This window comes from Trichechus manatus, unplaced genomic scaffold (genome assembly GCF_000243295.1).
Source record: "Trichechus manatus latirostris isolate Lorelei unplaced genomic scaffold, TriManLat1.0 scaffold00110, whole genome shotgun sequence".
NCBI classification, from domain to species: domain Eukaryota; kingdom Metazoa; phylum Chordata; class Mammalia; order Sirenia; family Trichechidae; genus Trichechus; species Trichechus manatus.
The window spans coordinates 1,885,802-1,906,710 of NW_004444046.1; the positions used below are offsets into that span (position 1 = coordinate 1,885,802).

The 20,909-nt window shown below is 40.0% G+C and overlaps 2 protein-coding genes across 5 annotated transcripts in view; one reads left to right on the forward strand and one right to left on the reverse strand.

Moving 5' to 3' along the window:
- The window catches only part of PDCD10 (programmed cell death 10), a 60,360-nt gene extending 47,135 nt beyond the window's left edge, over nucleotides 1-13,225 (reverse strand). The window contains exon 1 of one of the 2 annotated variants that reach the window (XM_023737876.1): nucleotides 13,100-13,198. The gene's annotated coding sequence lies outside the window, so the exon portion shown is untranslated. Of the gene's footprint in view, nucleotides 1-13,099 lie in introns of both variants that reach the window. The other variant, XM_004383436.2, reaches the window with a different exon arrangement.
- Nucleotides 13,226-13,962: 737 nt separating this feature from the next.
- SERPINI1 (serpin family I member 1) overlaps nucleotides 13,963-20,909 on the forward strand; it is an 87,629-nt gene continuing 80,682 nt past the window's right edge. Inside the window, exon 1 of one of the 3 annotated variants that reach the window (XM_004383437.1) lies at nucleotides 13,963-14,148. The gene's annotated coding sequence lies outside the window, so the exon portion shown is untranslated. Of the gene's footprint in view, nucleotides 14,149-14,394; nucleotides 14,469-20,909 lie in introns of those variants that run through there. The other 2 variants (XM_023737878.1, XM_023737877.1) reach the window with 2 other exon arrangements.

Below are 20,909 nucleotides of genomic sequence, written 5' to 3' on the forward strand. Positions count from 1 at the left end.
ACCAAAGACACAAGGAAAGTAGTAGCCCAAGAGACAGAAAGAGACTTCATCAGCCTGAGACCAGAAGAACTACATGGTGCCCAGCTACCACCAATGACCACCCTGACAGGGAACACAACAGAGAGTCCCTGATGGAGCAGGAGAAAAATGGGATACGGAACTCAAATTCTAGTAAAAAGACCAGACTTAATGGTCTGACTGTGACTGGGGGAACCCCAAAAAGCACGACCCCCAGAGTCTCTGTCAACCCAGAACTAAAACAATTCCCAAGGCCAACTCTTCAGATAAAGATTGGACTGGACTGTGGGACATAAAATGATACTCGTGACGAGTGTATTTCTTAGCTCAAGTAGATACATGAGACTAAATGGGCAGCTTCTGTCCAGAGGTGAGATGAGAAGACAGAGAGGGTTAGGAGCTGGTTGAATGGACATGGGAAATCAGGGGTGGAAAGGAGGAGTGTGCTATCACAGTACAGGGAGAGCAATTAGGGTCACATAACAATGCATGCATAAATTTTTGAGTGAGAGACTGACTAGAAATGTAAACTTTCACTTAAACTACAATAAAAAATAAAATAAATTTAAATTTCCACAATTAAAAAAAAAAGTTAACTGCATCATGTCCATATATACAGTTACATATTTTGGGGAGTACTCTTTCTTAATATAGTAATCTATAAAATGCAGAAAATGTGAAGTTTTTTTTACAAACAAGTAGATGGTAGAGAGTAGTAGAGATCTGAAACAGAAAGACCCAGGTTTAAAATTTTGCTCACCTAGGTGATACCAGTTAAATTATTTCATCTCTCTTTCTAAGCTCAGTGAGACACTATGTGAATACTGATTGAAGTACTCACTTGACAGGATGGTTAAGAGAACTAAATGCACATAAAACACTCAACACAGTGGCTGGCACACAATATGCACTCAATTTACATTACTAGTTATTGATATTTTATCCAAAATTCTATAAATCTAGTACGTCATCCTGGAGTCCCTGGGTGGCACAGTTAAGTGCTCGACTATTAGCTAAAAGGTAGTTGGTTCGAACCCACCCAGAAGCACCTCGAAAGACAGGCCTGGTGATCTGCTTCCAAAAGGTCACAGCCTTGAAAACCCTACGGAGCAGCTCTGCTCTGTATCCTTGGATTTGCCCTGAGTCAGATCGACTCTATGGCAACTAACAACATAGAATCACGGCTGGAACTAGAGTAAGGTAAACCAGACATCTAGGGTGCAAAATTTAGCTCTATACTTGAACAACACAGAGTGAGAGCCTCCTAAATTTTGCACCCTCGGTGCCTCACTTGCCTCACCCTAGTTCCTGCCCTGCACAGCATGCACAATGATAGTCTGATACTGATATTGCAACATCATAAAAGCCACTTCAAAAAACCAAAACAAACCCGCTGCGTCAAGTCCATTCCAACTTATGGGAACTGCACTTGTCACACGGTAGAACTGCTCCATAGAGTTTTCTTGGCTATAATGTTTACAGAAGCAGATCAACAGGTCTTTCTCCCGTGGAGCCACTGGGTGGTTCAAACCACCAACCTTTAGGGTGGCAACTAATTGCAAACCACTTGCACCACCAGGAACTTTAAAGGTCATTTACATAGTATTATATTCACCCTTTCTCCTCCATTTGCCAAACTTGAGGTATAAACAAATCCTCTCAGCCACCAGAAGAAACTTACATAGGTCATCCAAAACAAACCACTTAGTTTTGGAATGCGTGAAAGAATTTGGTCATCACATGCATTCTAAAACCATTTCCCTACTCTATATTAAAATTGGAAACCCTGGTGGTGTAGTGGTTAAGTTCTATGGCTGCTAACCAAAAGGTTGGCAGTTCAAATCCACCAGACACTCCTTGGAAACCCAATGGGGCAGTTATACTCTGCCCTATACGGTCGCTATGAATCAGAATCGACTCGATGGCAATGGGTTTTTTATATTAAAATTACGTTTTATTCTCTTAATGTATATAGATCAACTTAATAAAGGAAGCTGTGGTCCAGAAGTAGGTAGAAAAAAAAACCGAGATGTGATCAGAGACCTCTAGATACTTCATAAAAGGCAAAAACCTATACAAGATAATCAAAAGTTGACAAGAGAATTGAAGAGATTACCTCCAAATTAGTTGATGGGAAATGGAAACAACAACAATATAACAGCAACTAACTTCTAAGATATTTCTCAAAAACTGGTTAAGGGGGAAAAATAAACATTTCTTTAGATGTGACTATCTCATTTTTTTTCCTATTCCAATAGCTGAAGTTTTCTAAACCCTGATCTGAACAAAATTTAAACAAAAACATTTGTTGCAAAGCAGGAAACAATCTGTCCCTTTGATTACATTATTGTTTATCCAGAAAGTTCACAATTTAGTAGCTCATAAATCAAATAATGACTGAGTAGTTGGTTAGTGTTTAAAGGAGGTACATCCTTTTTTATTTCCATTTTATTCATACTTGTGATTTCCTGTTTTAGTATCTCCAACATAATGTTAAAGCTTTCTTTTAAAATCCCTTAGAAAGCCCACTAAGCTTAAGCCTGCATATTTCACCTAGGTTCTCTATGCTTGAAAGTACAATTTAAGGGGGCTGTACCACATGAGTCCTATCTACTTCCTCTGCATCACTTTTCTTAGATACCTGTTGTTGTTGTATGCTGTTGAGTGGATTCCAACTCACAGTGACCCTAAAGGACAGGGCAGAACTGCCCCATAGGGTTTCCAAGGCTGTAATCTTTATGGGAGCAGGCTGCCACATCTTTCTCCCGTGGAGTGGCTAGTGAGTTTGAACAGCAGATCTTTTGATTAGCAGTCGAAGGCTTAACCACCGCGCCACCAGCATTCCTTCTACTTAACCTATTGACCCTTAATTTGGCTAAGGTCCTCCACAGTAAGCAATGTGTATTTTCTTTATCTTACGAAATTTATTAGCACCAAAACACTGCCACAAAGCACTGAAATGTTGACAAAATTATTATCCCAGATAACAAATTGACTCTTCAGCTCATTTGTATAACACCAGGTGCTAATGAGGCCAAGGTTCTAGCTTGATGATACCATTTAACCTTACCTTTAGCTCCCGACTGATCTCAAATATAAAGGCTATTAGTCACAAGAAGAAATGACGGGGTTAGAATGGTATATGCTTATATTACCAAAAGTTCTCACTGTACTGATCCTTGCAAAAATGTAACCCAATTCAAGGAAGCCCACCAAAATTAAGTTAGGACCTCAGAAATCTCTAAAATTTTGACAATATATTGACAAAATGCCAATTTTAATATGGATAAAGGCATCCACGTAGTTCTACTTTTGAGTAAAAAACCACAGCATTAGTCAAAATCTTCTGGAAAGCCTTGTAACAATCTGGACTGGTGTTAAAGAGCATTTCAGCCTAAAGGCCAGGACCAACTTGTTTAACACTCCCAACTGGCCGCTGTTGTAGCAACCTTCTGTGAGTCTGCGAAGGCAACAGAGGTGTTGTCAATTCTTAATTTCAACCTCAGTTGGTGTTCCACTTCAATCTGAAGTACGACAGGATGACTGAATAACGTAGGGAGGCATATTTCAGCACCAATGACCAGATAGCTACAAAAACTATCATTTTTCCCTCCCAAGGTCCCTGGGTGGCAAAAACAGTTCACGCTCAACTGCTAACCTAAAGGCTGGCAGTTCAAACCCACTGAGTGGCACCGCAAAACAAAGACCTGGAGATCTGCTTCCATAAAAATTACAGACAAGAAAACCATGTAGAGTAATTCTACTCTGTAACACATGGAGCCAGCATGAGTTGGAAACGACTCAACAGCAACATGAAAATCAGCTCTGGGCTAAAATTATTAATGAAATAACACATACGAAAGTACTTAATATATTATAAAGGCTAAGTGCCTTTAGAATATAATATTCTTTCCATCCCCTTCTGTTATGGATTGAATTACGTGTCCCCCCAAAATATATACTGAACTCTTGGCCCCTGTACCTGCGGATGTGAATCTGTTTGAAAACAGGGGTCTTCTTCTGTTAATTTAATGAGGTCATGCCAGAGTAGGGTGGGTCCTAAACCCAATCACTTCTGAGTTATGAGAAAAGCAGAACAGACAGAGATGCACACAGAAGACAGACTCCAAGGAATGCCAAGGAACTCCTTGGCTTCTGACAAGGATGCCATGATTTGGATTTCTAGCCTCCAAAACTGTAAGAAAATAAAGTCCTGTTCTTTAAAGCCAACCACTTGCAGCATATTTTGTCATGACAGCACTAGGTGACTAAGACACCTTCCCCTTCTACCCACTAAACTATAAACTCTCTAAAGAGAAGTTTTATTCATTTCTCTACTCCCTAGTACCTAGCATAGTACTCTTCATAGTCAGTCTAAGTGAGCGACAGAATCAGCTGGAGATATGGTGATGAAAAGTCAGACATAATCCACACCCTTGAGAAGTGTGCAGTCTTGCAGGTAAGAGAGACGGAAAAGAAAGAGTGACACATCAAGCTGCCACTCTGCATAACTCCATGGGATGTACTTGCATCACATTATACATACACTTATCCTACACAAGTTCAATTCAAAGAAAACTATTAAAATATGTAGATGTTAATAATTCCATTCCATAAGCATAAACCCTAGAATGAGTGATAACAAACATGGATCTCCTACTCTTGCCATCAGACTTAGCACCACGGTGCCTCTCACAACGAGCAGCTCGCCACAATGATTATAATCCTTGTATTGTTAATATACATATTTCTCTTCCAACACGGTCTCCGAAGCCAAATACTTCGCCTACCACCAAAACGAAAAGTAATCAACTCCAATTCTAGAGAAAAACTGGCTGTGCTCAAGTTATGTTAGTCTCCAATGTGATAACTTCCTAAGGGTTTTTTTTTTAGAGTAAGTCTGAATATAAGTAACTTTTACCTGCCACATTGACCTTAGCACCTAAGATACAACTTTTCCGTAATTGCAACTCCAACTGTCCTCCAGTGAGGTTTTATCACTAACTGTGGTGCAGGGAATTGCTTTTATATGGCCTCTCTAGCCATGGTGTCTTAACTCCCACATAATGACTGGCTGGGGATACGCAAATAAAGTGTGTAAAACCCTTGCAGGGAATGGACAGTGACTATGTAAATAAGGTGTCTGTGGCCTACCAGGGGGATTGGCCAGCCATCCTACTAAGCTTGAAAGAGCCAATCATGCAGAGGTACAGGGGCACCTCATTACCATCAAGAAGATGCTTCTGGAGCAGAGTGTGTCCTTTAGACCAAGGACCCAGGGTCCCTGTGCTGAGAACTTCCTAGACCCAGAAGAAAGAACAAACACTGAAGACAGTGAGAGATGGCAGTGGTGGGCTTACTGGCCCACAGAGCAAGAGCTGAGTGCCTTCAGGCAGGGGGCTTGCTGGCAGAGTTAAAACAGCAGCTGTACCACTTGCCTGTGCAGGGTAAGCAAGGCCTGAGTGTGCCCTGTACAGAGGTTGCACGCATCCCCCTCCTGGAGAGCGGGAGCCCAGGTAGCATGGCGGGAGCTAACCGCAGAGGTTCAGGAGATTCTGCATGGGGGTCTTCCAGCAGGCAGCAAGGCCCAGCAAGGCCCAGCAGCAGAGCAGAAGCCTCAGGAGCTATGTAGGTCCCCCAAGCAGCATGGTGGTAGCCAGAGGCAGCAGTGACGTGAACAAAGCATCTGACCTGAACCACAGTGCACCTGTCCAGCAACAAAAGAGGACATGGGTAATTTGGGGAAGGGTAAGTGTTCTCCTTTGGGAATTTGCTATTCTTTAATGTTTGCTTTCTATAAATAATAACAATGGCTTTTACTTTGCCAACACTGTGTGTCTCATGTGTCCGGCTCAATCACAGATGAACATAGCATCCATGAATGGCTGATGCCAATGGGTGTATGTGTCTCATTCCTAGAAGTCTAATGGCTTCCTGGAAGTTTGAGGCAAGCCTGTTTGCGTGTGCAGTGAAGACAACAGACATGTATATACACTAACATAGTTTTTACTGCAATGGTTAAAAACATGGTCTCGAGTCAGCCAGCCTGGATTCAAATCCTAACTCCAAGCAATAACTATTTCTGTGACCATGGGCAAGTTACTTAACCTGGCTGTATTTTAGTTTCCCTCATCTACAATATGGAGATAATAGCACCTCTATCTCACCAGGGTTGTTGCATGGATTATATGAAATCACATAAAATGCTCAGCACAATGCTTGGCACTTAGTTACTGCTCAATAAATGTTGACTCTTATATTATATCCCAGCTCATTCCAAAGCGGAATAGATACATAATAGATCCTCAACAAATGTTTGATAAGTAAATGAGCCAAGGTATCAATATTATGCAATTTAGATTTACCTCTGGTAAACTTATTTCCAAGGGACTGGCCTTACTCATTAAACAGCAGTGTCTACCATTTAATATATTCTACTTCTGGCATCCAATTATTTTAAGCTTTCTAATAAAATCCTCAAAAAAAAAACCCTATAGGTAACACATGATTCTGGCAACTCGGAAGAATGAGAGTCAATAAGTTCAGATCACTTTTTGGCAGTTAAAAAAAGGATTAACCACGCCATGGTGTTTAACCATGAAAAATAAGACTGTAGCATTACAATACATCCAAGATGCAATTAAATTTTGTAGCTAAAATAAGAATACTGAATTTTTCATCTTCATGCAGACAAAAATGAACTATCAAACTCCATTTTTTATCTTTCTGCAAAAAAATTATTTCCAAATGTAGCAATAAAGGTGTTTTGACTTTTAACACTGTGTGTCTATGTTGGAAACCCTGGTGGTGTAGTGGTTAAGAGCTATGGTTGCTAACCAAAAGGTTGGCAGTTTGAATCCACCAGGTGCTCCTTGGAAACCCTATGGGGCAGTTCAACTCGACAGCAACGGGTTTGGGTTTTTTTTTGTGTGTGTGCGTGTGTATCTACAGTCATAAAACGTAAGTGTCTAAGCCTGCAATTTAATATAACATTTCAAATGCAATAATATATACAATCATAATACTTGACTTTAAAATAGTTTTTACAGTTTGTATTGCAGAGAAAAAATTACCATAGACTTGGCTTCAAATTCTCAGTAACATTACCTACCATAATAGCCTTAATACCCACTGCTGTCAAGTTGATTCCGACTCATAACGACCCTACAGGACAGAGCAGAACTGCCCCATATGGTTTCCAAGGAGCGCCTGGTGGATTTGAACTGGTGACCTTTTGTTAGCAGCCAAGCTCTTAATCACTGCGCCACCAGAGCCTCAGAGCCTTAATAGTCCAACAATATATAAGCAGTACTTTGGCTGTAGTCTCCAGAGTAGAACTGCCCCACAGGGTTTCCAAGGAGCAGCTGGTGGATTCTAACTGCCGACCTTTTGGTTAGCTGCTGAGCTCTTAACCACTGCTCCACCAGGGCTCCATATTCTACACATATGCTAGGTTAAATATAAATTTTTTATGAAAGATTCAAATAACATCAGGGCTGACTTAAAAGAAGTTAGTTTAGGACTTAGCAAAGAATATATAACATAAAATACATTATAACAAAAACTGGATGCACTATCAAATTTTAAAGCCAAATATCAGGAACCACTTTTTGACATTATCTTTTGAGAGAGCGATTTGGTAAATCCACTGTAATCATATAGTATGACATACATAAGGCTAAAGCAACTCAAAGCTGTGAATTAATTCCATGGCATTTCTGCAGTACTATGAAGGACTGGGGAATTGTTTTTGTTTTTGTTTTTTAAGAACCAAAATCTAACATAATTTATCCCTAAAATTCAGTTTGTTTTTAAAATATGATCTTTTTACTCTCATAAGTATCTAGGTCTAGAACAAATAAAATATCATCTTAAGATCCACTGAAATATTACAAGAATTTTCAAGAAGCCCAAAATCTAAGCTCTTTTGAAACAACCACTGCTCAATTTTACAAAGTCACTTTGCCTAAAGTAGATGAGATTAAAGGTAAACTTCACTGGCAGATGACATCTTAAAAAACAAAACCAAAAAGAAAAAGCATAGAATTTGCAGACAGATCCAGATTCAAACCCTGGCTCCAACCTCTACTACCCGGAGACTAGCAATTTAATTTAACTTCCCCGAGCCTTAGTGTCCTAAGCTATAAAATGGTGCTAATACTACCTACTTGAGATAATTGTTTTGAGGATTAAATACTATCAGGAAAAAATATAGTTCATTAAAAGTTAGTTCCCTCTCTCAGGGGACATTTAGCTCAATTGGTATAACATAGTTTATAAAGAAAATGTTCTGCATGTTACTTTGGTGAGTAGCATCTCGGGTCTTAAAAGCTCGTGAGTGGCCATCTAAGATAAAATACTCCACTCTCCACTGGTCCTACCCATCTGGAGCAAGGGAGAATGAAGAAAACCAAAGACATAAGTGAAAGATTAGTCCAAAGGACTAATGGACCACAACTACTACAGCCTCCACCAGACCGAGTCCAGCACAACTAGATGGTGCCTGGCCACCACCACTGACTGCTCTGACAGGGATCACAATAGAGGGTCCTGGACAGAGCTGGAGAAAAAAATGTAGAACAAAATTCTAACAAAAAAAGACCAGACTTACTGGTCTGACAGCAACTGGAGAAACTCCGAGAGTATGGCCCCAGACACCCTTTTAACTTAGTACTGAAGTCACTCTTGAGGTTTACCCTTCAGCCAAAGATTAGACAGGCTCATAAAACAAAATGGGCACACCAGCCCAGGGCAAGGACAAGAAGGCAGGAGGGGATAGGAAAGTTGGTAACAAGGAACCCAAGGTCGAGAAGGAGAGAGTGTTGACATGCTGTGGGGCTAACAACCAATGTCACAATATGTGCATTAATTGTTTAATGAGAAACTAACTTGCTCTGTAAACCATCTAAAGTACAATTTAAAAAAAATAAAAAAGAAAATACCATGGCTTGGGTCAGGTGCACCTTAGTCCTCAAACTGACATATTTGCTTTTCCAAAAAAAAATAAGTTAATTCCTTCCATGTCTACATTCTTTTGTTATAATAAATGTTGCTTGCAAAAAGCAGGCTAGTAATAAGGTCTCCAAAATGCTGAAATACAAAAATTTCACTGTAATGGAAAATGATTCCTTTATCATTTCCACATAAAAGCTATCTATCCTGACTTTAGAGACCTTCAAGAAAGAATAAACATCACTCTGTGGTTTGTGTAAAACTTCTATCGATAATTCCTTTGTGTCTAACCTGAATTTCCCAAGTTAAAGTTCCTCTGACAGTTCCTTCAATCCTCCTTGGGGGTGCAAAGCATGTATGTTTTATTCATCTCTGCATTTGTGTATTTCGGTTCTGACGCACACATTCATTCATTCAGCAAATATTTACTGAGGACTTACTTTGTGCTAGGTACTGTGGTAAGTAGTGGAGTAAGACAATAACTGAGAAAGCCCACTGCCATCGAGTCGATTCTGACTCATAGCGACTCTATAAGGCAGAGTAGAACTGCTTCACAGGGTTTCCAAAGAGCAGCTGGTCGATTTGAACTGCCGACCTTTTGGTTAGCAGCCAAGCTAGAGGGTCCTGCTCAAAGAGCTTACAGTCTAGTGGTGGAGAAAGACATTTAAATACACAAATAATTAAGCTACTATTGTGATGAATGTTACAAAGGAGAACTACTAAGTACGGTGAAGATATAGCTTCAGGGATAAGGGGTCAAAGATCAGGGAAGGCTCCCCTGAGGAATGACATTTAAGATGAGACTTAATTAGGAGCTGGCCAGATTCTGGGGGGAGGACGAACCCTGACAGTAGTGGTCCAGGGAGATGGAACACGTACAAAGGCCCTGAGTCAAGAAGAAGCTTATGTACGTAGTAAATAAGGTGTAGTAAACGAGAAAGACTGGGGATAAGAACAGAGAGGAGACAGAAGACAGATTATCACCATTAAACAGAGCAGGAGGGTAATTAATAGTACTTGAATATTTAAGTCACTTTAAGTCTTTTTCTCCCATGAGAAAAATAGTCTAAGGAAAATGAGTCTTTATTCCACAGCACTAAAGATGTGGAGTCAGAAGACCTAGATTATGCCTTGGTCCTAACCAGTTGCTAGTTACATGACCATGGGCAAGTCACTTAATCAAACTGAGCCTGTTCATTCTTTTCTAAAACAAGTACTCAATTATTCTACCTACTGAGAGTATGATAAATTATCTGTTCTTACAGGCCTTATATCCCTATATTCTAGCTAGAGAAAAAATAAGATGTGTAAATGGAAAACAACCTACACTGTGTGAGAGATAATGGCCAAAAGCTGACACAAAGCCCAAAATGATAGCAAATGTGTGTCAGTACACTGTAAATTGTAAACTACTATAAAAAAAAATACCATTGAACACATCACTCTGTGAACCCTAAATTATCCAATGTGCAGAGGTCCAAAATGACCACAGTACTCCAGAATATGACTTGAAAGGATGACAAATACAATAAAACATTACTGCATCATTGCAGGAAACCCTGGTGGCATAGTGATTAAGAGCTTCGGCTGCTAACCAAAAGGTCAGCAGTTCAAATCCACCAGGTGCTCCTTGGAAACCCTATGGGGCAGTTCTACTCTGTCCTGTAGGGTCACTATGAGTCAGAATCAACTCGATGGCAACGGGTTTGGTTTTTTTGGTTTGTACCACTCCAGCATAGATAAAAAATATCAAAACTATAATCAACCTTAAAGATAAAGAGAAGACAAAGTGGTAGAATCAAACTGAGGCCAAAGCTAACATACACTGAAATATACAAACTACATTATACTTAATTTCATTGAACTTATTATCAAGTTTTCCTGACTTATTCAAAAGCTCTTTCCACAACTTCATAAAAAGTCAGAATCACTTCCCACCTCCCCCAACAAAAAGCAAACGCCATTTCTGCCATCTAGAAAATACATTAACACACTTGCTTTACAATCACTGACTCATGTTCAGTTTATGGTCTACTTAAACTACCTTTCTAATATATAGCACAAAGTCAGTTTCCCCAGATAGTTTTCCATTTGTTTAGTTGGGTCTTCCTTCCCTGTGTACTACATTACTCTAGGTGGTACATTATTCTGGATTTTACTTCATTCTGTAGCATAATAACTCGTTCCTATTTTAAAGGTCATATTAACTTCTAGATCATCTTAATTTCAAACATACGGGAATATAATACATTGTTAATAATAAACTGCAGAGTGAATTCGAAATTCTGCGTATTTCAATGGTCAACTTATTAAAAAAAACCAAGCCACGACTAATTACCTACTGACTATAAGTAGGTATGTAGTTATTGGATAAACTTATTACAAAGAAATGTTGATGTCAATTAACTTAATCCTAACGTCGTATTAAAAAACTATTCGATAATAATATTCATGAGCTACAACTGGTCATAACAACAATTATAGGGTGTAAGGCTGGAACAAAGGAGCCCTGGTGGCGCAGTGGTTAAAGCATTTGGCTGCTAATTGAAAGGTCTGCACTTTGAGCCCACCAGCTGCTCCCCTAAAGATTTACAGCCTTGGAAACCCTATGGTGCAGTTCTACTCTGTTCTATAGTGTTGCAATGAGTCAGAATCGATGGCAGTGAGTTTGCATTGGGAAGACTGGAACAAGCACACTGCTTTCTGCTCAATATGAAACATAAGCATCCGGTTTTTTTTTAATTCTCTAATGTAAAATAAGGATAAATTAAAAGAAAACTCATAAAAAAATATATTAGATCCTGATTTTACTATTTAAAGACACACACAGACACATTCCGGAGTCAAGAAAATAAGAATACAAAAATCCCAAGCAGGAAATTTGATGTTACCTCCGTGAAATGAAACATATCTCCTTTTCTAGTACTGAGCACACTAAACTCTCTTAATACTACCTTATTTGAAAAAAAACTGTACAGTAAGTTCTGTGAAAGAATTCCAATCCCACTGTCCTCAGTTCTACAAAACGAGAATAAAAATAGTCCTAAAATAAGGAATGAAAGGAATATTCTTATAACTAGGACGGGATATACTGCTTACTTGACATTCTCATATTTCCTATCTACCCTTTAAAATAGAATGTAGTAATACAAGCTATCATTTAATACACTTATAAAAGAAAAATATGTAAGTTCAAACTGATTTTTTTTTAGATTTTTCTCAAACGTCAGAGTGGGCCTTTCCTCTGGATTGAGGAATTTCACCTCAGCTCAAAATAAACAACTCTTCACTTCACAAATGGCTTCTTAGAAATAAATAAAATACATTACTTTGCAACTTCCTCACCCTCCACCCTTTTAAAAAAACGCAACCAACCTCCCTACTCTTTCTTTCTTGAGAGGCAGCTCTGACTCAGAAGCTGGACTAGAACTGGACAAGATTCAGAAGATCTGTCCCTACGTGTGTGACCTTGGGTACGTCATTTATTGCCTCAGTTTCTTCAGGAGCAGCACGACGTGAAAGTGCTTTGAAAACAGTAAAAGGATAAAAACATCTTAGGTATTTTACAGGAGAGGGTCAAGCTTTTCTACTCAGCGCAAAATTGCTCCTTAGCGAAGCCACATCAAGAAACTGGAACTGAATCCGTAGATCCCTGTCAACCTTTGACCCTTCATACAGGTCTCTTCTCTCAAAGAGCATAACCCGAGTCACGCCTAAGAGCAGCCTCCCAAGCACCCCTTCCTTCCTCCACTCCTCCCTTACTTCCAAAACGGGGGATATAGCAGCCTCATCTCCCCGCCTCAAGCCACCTTCAGAGGACCCCACCCCAAACACATCCGCCCTCTCCCGGGACACCAGAGGCCAACCTCGCCCTTCCCCTCCCGCCCGCACCTCGAGGAGACTTCCTGGAGGCGCCCAGGCCCCAGCCCGGCAGGCGGCATTTACAAACCTGCTTTACGCCACTCGCGTAGGTTAACCTCATTTACGCCCATAGGGCCCCACTCCCAGCCCCATCCGCTCCGCCTGGCAGAGCCAAGCCCGAGTGCCTCAGCCCCGAACTCTGTGTGACCCAGACCTCTTCTGCTCTGCTCAGACATACGGGGAGTGAGACAGAACAGCCACACTTTACCGGCAACTGAAGCACTAACTCCACTTGCCACCTTTGGAGCCCTCTTCAACTCCCAGATCAATTCACTCCGGCGACGCCGGAAGGACCCGAGAGGAACCAGGCGTTGTCCGGAATCCTGCCCAGCCGGAGTCGTGCAAGGGCGTATGGGGACTCGTAGTCCCACCTGCTGTCCTTGCCGGCAATTCCTGAACTCAGACGACTACATTTCCCGGCAGGCCGTGCGGAGGAGCCTAAGACGATGGGTGGGGACACTTTTAGCCAATAGTTGAAGAGTTCCCTGCTTTTGCAGGAGGAGGTGAGATGAAGAGAGAGGGTACACGGAAAGCAGGGGAAGGGCGGGGTCAGCTCTCACCTGCGCCAATCAGGGTGCAGTGTTGGCCCCGCAGGCGACTCACCCATTGTGGGGGCGGGCTAGCAGAGCAGAGAAAGGAAGGAAGGAAGGAAGGAAGGAAGGGAGGGAGGGGCCCAACGTGGGGAACGTGGGACTGGTTGGAAGGGTCTGCGGCGAGGGCTGAGAGGGAGCCCCGGGGAAGTCATCGGGGCCGAGGGAGGGCGCGGTGTGGAGACGCGCCCCGGCTGGAGGAGCAGCTTTCGCGAGAGGAGCCGAGATACAGGCACTCTGGGCTGTCGGACCCGCGGGTCGAGGCTGGATAGACTGAGCTCCGGCTCCCTTAGGAGGCGCTTGCGGAAGCCTGCAGGCAGCGCCAGGTGTGAGGCCACAGAGTGAGGGGACAACGGTCTCCAGGGACAGGCAGCGGCAGAACAGCTGCAGAAGTGCAGGAGCAGAGCGGGAAGGTACCCGGGCAACAGCTTCCCGCCGCCTACGGCCCCAGCAGCTGCGGAACAGCAGGGGGAGGCGCAACAGCTGGCGAATTAGCCAACTAGAGGAGGGGGAGGCGGAGTTTGGGTCCTTGTAGAAGCTGAAAGCGTCGCCTGGACTGTAGTTTGCCGGGAGAGACGAGACAGGAGCTGGAGCAAGAGCAGGAACGGAGCGCGGTCCTGGGAGCATCAGCTCCAGCATCCCGCCAGGGGTTGCAGGTGTGTGGGAGGTAAGCGTGGGTGCCTCTTCCAGGCGTCCACACACTGCCCGGTTTTACTGCCCGTGAGAAAGTCTCTACCTATAGGAGTTATGTAAAGGCACAGCTAAAAAAGTCTCTACCTCGGGCTAGGAAGCCGGTGCAAACCCTTTTGGGTGAAAGATGTAATGTACAGTTTTGGACTTTGAGGGAAAAAAAGCAAAAGGTGGCTAGATCCTGGGTATGAAAGGGCGTGGTTAGTGTTTTGAGTTGTAGCATTAAAATTGTTCGGGGAGATCTCAAAATTGAGGGAAACCTGCTAATCGAGGACAAGGTGGATGATACCTGAATAGGTGCGTAGCTAGTAGAAAGCATAAATGTTGTCATTGTTATAGAATTACTTCAGAACTCTTTCACTAAGTAAATAAGTTTACATTCTTCTTCCATGTCTGCCCTTTTATGTTGGTTTATCAGATTGTCCTGCTACCGACTGTTATCCAGGGTGGTTGTACTGCAGGTTCCCAGAATTGAATGAGATCTGTATTAAGGAAGCAAATGCAAGCAGGAATAATCCATATGACTGAACGTATCAGAAGTATAACTTTTGCCAGCAATAATGTAAAAATGTGTTTTAATGGATGCATACTTAGCTTTCCTTCCAGTGGCTCTGGAATATTTAAACAAAGACCTGGACTCAGCCTACAGTGGGAACATACGGTGTACTTCATTGCTACTCCTTATTCTCTCATTTGTGTCCGGTAATATTTGTATATTTAAAAAACAAGAGTACAAGAAAAGCTGTGTCAGGATCTGTTCACTGTTTAGAAACTACGTGTTAAGTGATCACCCTTAGTATATGTTATGATGGGTTCGGGCTTAAAAGACATGTAGGGTCATAAAATAATTCTCGGTATTAAAGCATGTGTGTATTTGTTTGAATGTAATTAAATACTTATGGATGGAAATATGTTTTAATACTAGGTAAAGATGAAAATCATTCCTATCTTTTAATATCTATGACACAATTACAGCCTGTTATTTTCAGAAGAGTATTTAAAAAGATATTTGCCTACTTGATTTGCCTTTTTCTTTTTGTTACAGAGGTTTCCCAGATTACATGACTTTTAATCATAGTAGCATATTGCAGCACAATTTGCTCTGAAATGCCTTCATGGTGACAGTTGTATATTTCAGAGAGTCTGTCTGAATAATCTGGATTTTCTTGAACTAGGGTCAATAAAATAGACTAATTGCTTTCTATTTTCATTTTCACACTTTCTTGCTTTACTTAAAACCAAAAACCAAACCTGTTACCGTCGAGTCGATTCCAACTCATAGAATTTTATTTTTCTAATGTGCACAAAATTCCTGTTTGAAAAGAAATGGCCCCAAAGAAGTCTCTTTGTAGCTTAAAGTTCAGTCCTACTGAGTGCTTGACAGCCTACGTGATTTATCAGTGTATATACTTCTCCTTTTCAGCACCTCCTCCCACATTCACACACCAGAGAAATACATAGAAAGACAGATATTAAAAAAATAAAATAAAATAAAGACAGAAAGAAAAAGGTGCTTTTAGATTGTCCTGGAGCAGATCAGGTAAGTGTTAAAAGAAACAAAGAGCTTTGGAGAAAGAAAAAGCAACAGTAGCCACTAAGTAGCTATTTTAAGGATCAGATTTTATCTTTGCTACATCACAGGAGAGTCTGTTAATCCACATAGTTGACATGACCTTGTGAAAATGATTGTAAAGGAGAAAAAGGAATAGGGTATAGTGAGGTTTGGAAAAGATTATGTTTGCCCTTGTTATTTGTGATTAAGTGGATTGTCCTAAATCAGAGTCTTAGATTATCTCTCAGGCTCTGCTACTGATTCATTTTGTGAAATTGAACAATTACTGTCACTGGGTTATTTCCCCCATGTAATAATAATGATAGTAATAATGACAATGAAATTTTTTCAGAGCCTTATTAAAAGATCTTTCGGAAAGAGTTTGGTTGGGAAACAGTTAATAGTCAAGCAAAAGGGGTAGAAAATAAATATCAAAAGAGCTAAGATTCAGGTGTACTTTGAATTCCAACTACTTACAGGTCTTTTGTTCTGAGCTATCATAAAGGCTAGAATCTCATTAGGAATGAATGAGTTTGTGGTATTAAAGTACTACATGTTTTGCCTGTTTCCCAGATTTGTATGTTACTTAATGTGTCAATGAAAGAGACTGGGTTCTTGTATATCATTTAGGAGTAGCAGGACCTTGTTTTTATAGGGGAGAAAATGATTGCCAATGTTTAGTACCTGGACATTTATCTGTTATGTTGAACTCTTAACACATTTTAAGTTGATGTTTACACCAAATTTCAGATTATCTGAAGACTTCTATTGACTCTGCGTTACTGGTGTTGAGACAGTTCATTATATGGCAGTTTATAGTTTTATTTAAAGCACTCCCTAGGTTAAAAGGGTATTATTTAATCTCTGCTTGAGGTTTACTAGTCGTGTATACATATCAGGGAGATTGGCGTGATACAGTAAGAAAAAAACACTCGTTCAGAAGTCTCTCTTAAATGGAAGTTTCTCTGGGGATTACTGTTCTTTAGCCAAAAGACTTGGTTAATTTCCAGTTATAATATGTTTTGGATTTTTTTTTTAACTCAAAATTCTGACTGTAAGCCTATTAAGTAAAAATAATTGAGTACCATGGATTTCTCTTTCTAATAGGAGGATTCACTGATTCATGCAGCACCAAAGAGCGAGACTTAAAGATTCAAGATCAGATGGTTTTGGTGCATGTAGAAGGGGGATAATAGGAAGAAAACTGCTTGAGGAACATACCCTTAGCAAAAGAGAAAAGAGATTTGATCTTTTTTGTTAAGTGCCGTGGCCTTTTTTTTTCCCTGATCATTCATTTCTATGGGCATATGTACAAAGTGAAAGACATTACTTTCCTACATTGTCATTTTAACTAGAGTTAGGCTGACATGAATTCATTAGATTTTGAATAATAATGAATCATTAGAGCAAAGCAGAAAAGATCACACATGTATACATTCACTTCTATGTGAAATATATTGTTTAAAGCGAAAGGAACTAAAATGATGTTTTTCCCTTTAATAATAGAGGTGCTTGAACCAGACAATGAAGATGAACAAGAGCTGTTCTGGGGGTGGGGGGGGGGGGATACTTTTTATTTATCTATTTTTTAAAGCAAACTTCTAAGGTTAGACACTGTTTGGAAGATCAAAATTTATCATTATATAAAGATAAAGGTTTTAGTTAGTTATTTTTTATAGTCTTGCCTCTAATGTTTTCAGAATTTAGTCCTTAACATTGGAAAGTATTTTAAGTAACTAGATTATTAGCTTCATGAGACCATAGACTTTTCTATCTCATGCAATACCTCACATAATGCTCAGCATAAAGAAGTTGCTCTATATCCATTTACTGAAATTAGAAATATTGGCCAATACGTCTTCAATGTACACATTGAAACATCTTATAGTTTGAGAGACAAGAGTCAGTCAGTCCTGTAGAATATTTCTGAGAATTGCTTTGTGGTTAGCCTTTGTAGAAGTATAGATTGAGCCCAGTTTGATTCAGGCTGTGGTGGGCTGCAAGGACTCATCTACAGCTCTGGGTGCCAAAGTTTCTAAATCCATTTCTGGGTTAGAGAGTATATGCCAGGAGAAAATGTTCTCCAACAGGTGGGACCAAAGGTCTGCCCATGGCTCATCGCCATTTTACCTCAAGTTCCTGGACACATACCTTTGCTGAAGCTTGATTATAAGAAACATATTTCATTGTATAAAAACTTAGTTTGCTCTTCCATTTTTCTAGTCATTCCTTTAAAGAAGAGAGAGGAAGGAAGAAAAAAATCAGACTGATTGTGTTTAAGCATATTTGGAGGTGTACATTTATTGTTTTTTTATATTTGATCTTCCAGAAACAAATTAACCTTATTAAGTGTTAGAATTAAGAATTTGAAGATGTTTTTGTCTTTTGTTATTATGAGACATGGAGAATTTTAGCAAATTGTAAATAGTTCTTTATTAGTGGTAAAATTAATAATAACAAATATTTAACTGGATTTTCTTTGCTTTTTATAATACCTTTGCCAGATGCTGATGGATACCGATTGACTTAGAAATGATCACTAATCTCGGTTCTTCATGTTCCTTTGGCACTACTCTTGGCAATGCTTAGCACCGTGCCTTCTATAGCTGGGTTCACAACCATCTTCCTCACCAGAACTAAGACTAAATTTTTTCATCCTATTATTTACTTTAGGGACCTTACATATAGTCAATATTTGGTAGCTGTTAGCAGTTTGATTCAATATTCGGCAACTTATAATGAAGCATCACTTGACATTTTTCACAAACAAGTACAGCTAGAAAAATGAATTTTACTTAGACATCTGTTTTAGAACCAATCTAGCCGTCTGCCCACAACAGTTGTTTGTATTAGACCAAATATAAATATCACTGTCTTTGCTTAGATTTCTGAATGGATAGAGCAAACATTGCTGTTAACTGCTACCCTGCATACGTGTGTGACGTGTGTGTGCTTTAGATATAAATTTTTGTATCGGATGCTGTTTGGAATGAGTCGTCCTTTTCTCTCCTTGTCTCTAGAAATTTGCTGATTTAAATATATACTTTTAAATACCACCATCCCCACAAGCATATATGCACACATTCTATGGCTTTTTTTCCTTTCTTGACGTGATATAGAGACTTAAAGAAAAATAATATAATATGAGGTTTATCTTTATTAAAATTTAACTGGTCGTGAATATTCTATTTTCAATGAAATGGTTGCATTGAGAGACCTTATTAAGCCCGGAATATACAGGGATTTATCATCTTTGAGCCAAGGTGGGGAAGGGATGAGTTTTGAGAGTTGGCATCAGCAAGTGTGCAGTGGGGGCCCTCTGTAGAGCTTAGCTGCTGAAGTGTTGCTGTACCTCCGTCTACTGCTTTGAGGCCCCCTTCTGGTTCAGCCTGGAAATGGAACCTTCTGAGCTCCTCACAGCTCTTAATTGAGTGTGGGAAGGAAGGCAGATGGAATTTACTTTGATTTAATAACCTTATTTTCCCACATATATTTCATTACAGAGTTCCCAGTAACAGTAGCTCATGTATCGGAAAGTAATCTCTGTAGTACAGTCTAGAAAGTCAATGCATAGCTATCAACTTGTAGTCTATTTTCTACCTAGCATCTTGGCTTCTTTTGAATGGACAGAGAGGAGCTCACTAGAATACTTCTAAGACTTTATAGCCATTGGATTCCTTCTGTCGTTTTCTTGATAGCCTAAGTTTTGTCGTGAAAAATTCAGTAGTTTCAGTTGGCGTCTTTTAACGTTATTTAACTTGAAGAGCAGCTGATTTTTCCACCTTTTAATATTGTGCTACAGATACTGTAGTATGATGTATAATTTTTGCCATGCTCTTGATTAAATCAGTTATTGGAGCATTTAATTGTTGTGTACTTCACAAAGCAATTTAAAGTCATTGAAGCAATTAATGTTTTTGAAATCTATTCATTCTTCCAGTTATGATCCCTCTACCTCGTGCCCTAACTTTGCTTACAGATATTAAGTCACTTATCCTATGTATCAGGCAGGTTAAGTACTTTAAGCCATAAGTCCTTTAAGTGCCTTGGATATATAACATTTGATGAAATTTGTACAATATCGGTATTCTCACAACTGCATGACAATGGTATAATGTTTTTTTTGCTAAGTCAGAAAACTTTTTAAAATTATATTATGAGATCTTAAGCACAATGTACATTAACTAAATCTAAGAAAGGAAAATTTTTTTATTTCAAATTTTCAGATGCAACATGTTCTTTTAAAAAGGTAATCTAATTTAAAATTATGAAGGCCTAATATTAGCTATTCGTGTTTCAAAAAATATAACAGCGAAGTAAGATTGAACATTTTGAAACAAAGAAATCTTGTTACCCAAGATTATCTTTTTTAAAAATTTTTTAAATTTTTTCCCACACCAAAATTTATACAAACATTGTTATCTGACACTGATTACTCTCGGCATACTGTGACAGCACACTCCTCCTTTCCCCTCCTGATTCCCCATGTCGCTTCAACCAGCTCCTAACCCTCTCTGGCTTCCCATGTCACCTGTGGACAGAAGCTACCCATTCAGTCTCTCGCAGGTCCCTGAGCCAAGAGACACACTCCTCACGAGCACCACTTTATGTCCCACAGTCTAGTCCAATCCCTGTCTGAAGAGTTGGGCTTGGAAATTGTTTTACTTCTGGGCTGATAGAGACTCCATGGGTCATGCTTTCTGGGGTTCCTCCAGTCTCAGTCAGACCATTAAGTCTGGTCTTCTTAACACAATTTGAGTTCTGCATCCCACCTTTCTCCTGCTCCTCCAGACTGTTGTGTTCCCTGTCAGGGCGGTCATTGGTGGTAGCTGAGCAACATCTAGTGCTTCTGGTCTCAGGCTGATGAAGTCTCTGGTTTATGTGGCCCTTTCTGTCTTTTGGGCTAATACTTTGCTTGTGTCTTTGGTGTTCATTATTCTCCTTTACTCCAGGTGGTTGGGACCAATTGATGCATCTTAGATGGATGCTTGCAAGCTTTTAAGACCCCAGACACCACTCACCAATGTAGGATGCAGAACATTTTCTTAATAAACTTCGTTTTGCCAGTTGACATAGATGTCCGCTGAAAGCATGGTCCCCAGCCCCCTACCCCTGCTACTCTTTCCCTCAAAGTGTTTGATTGTATTCAGGAAACTTCTTAGCTTTGGTTTAGTCCAGTTGTGCTG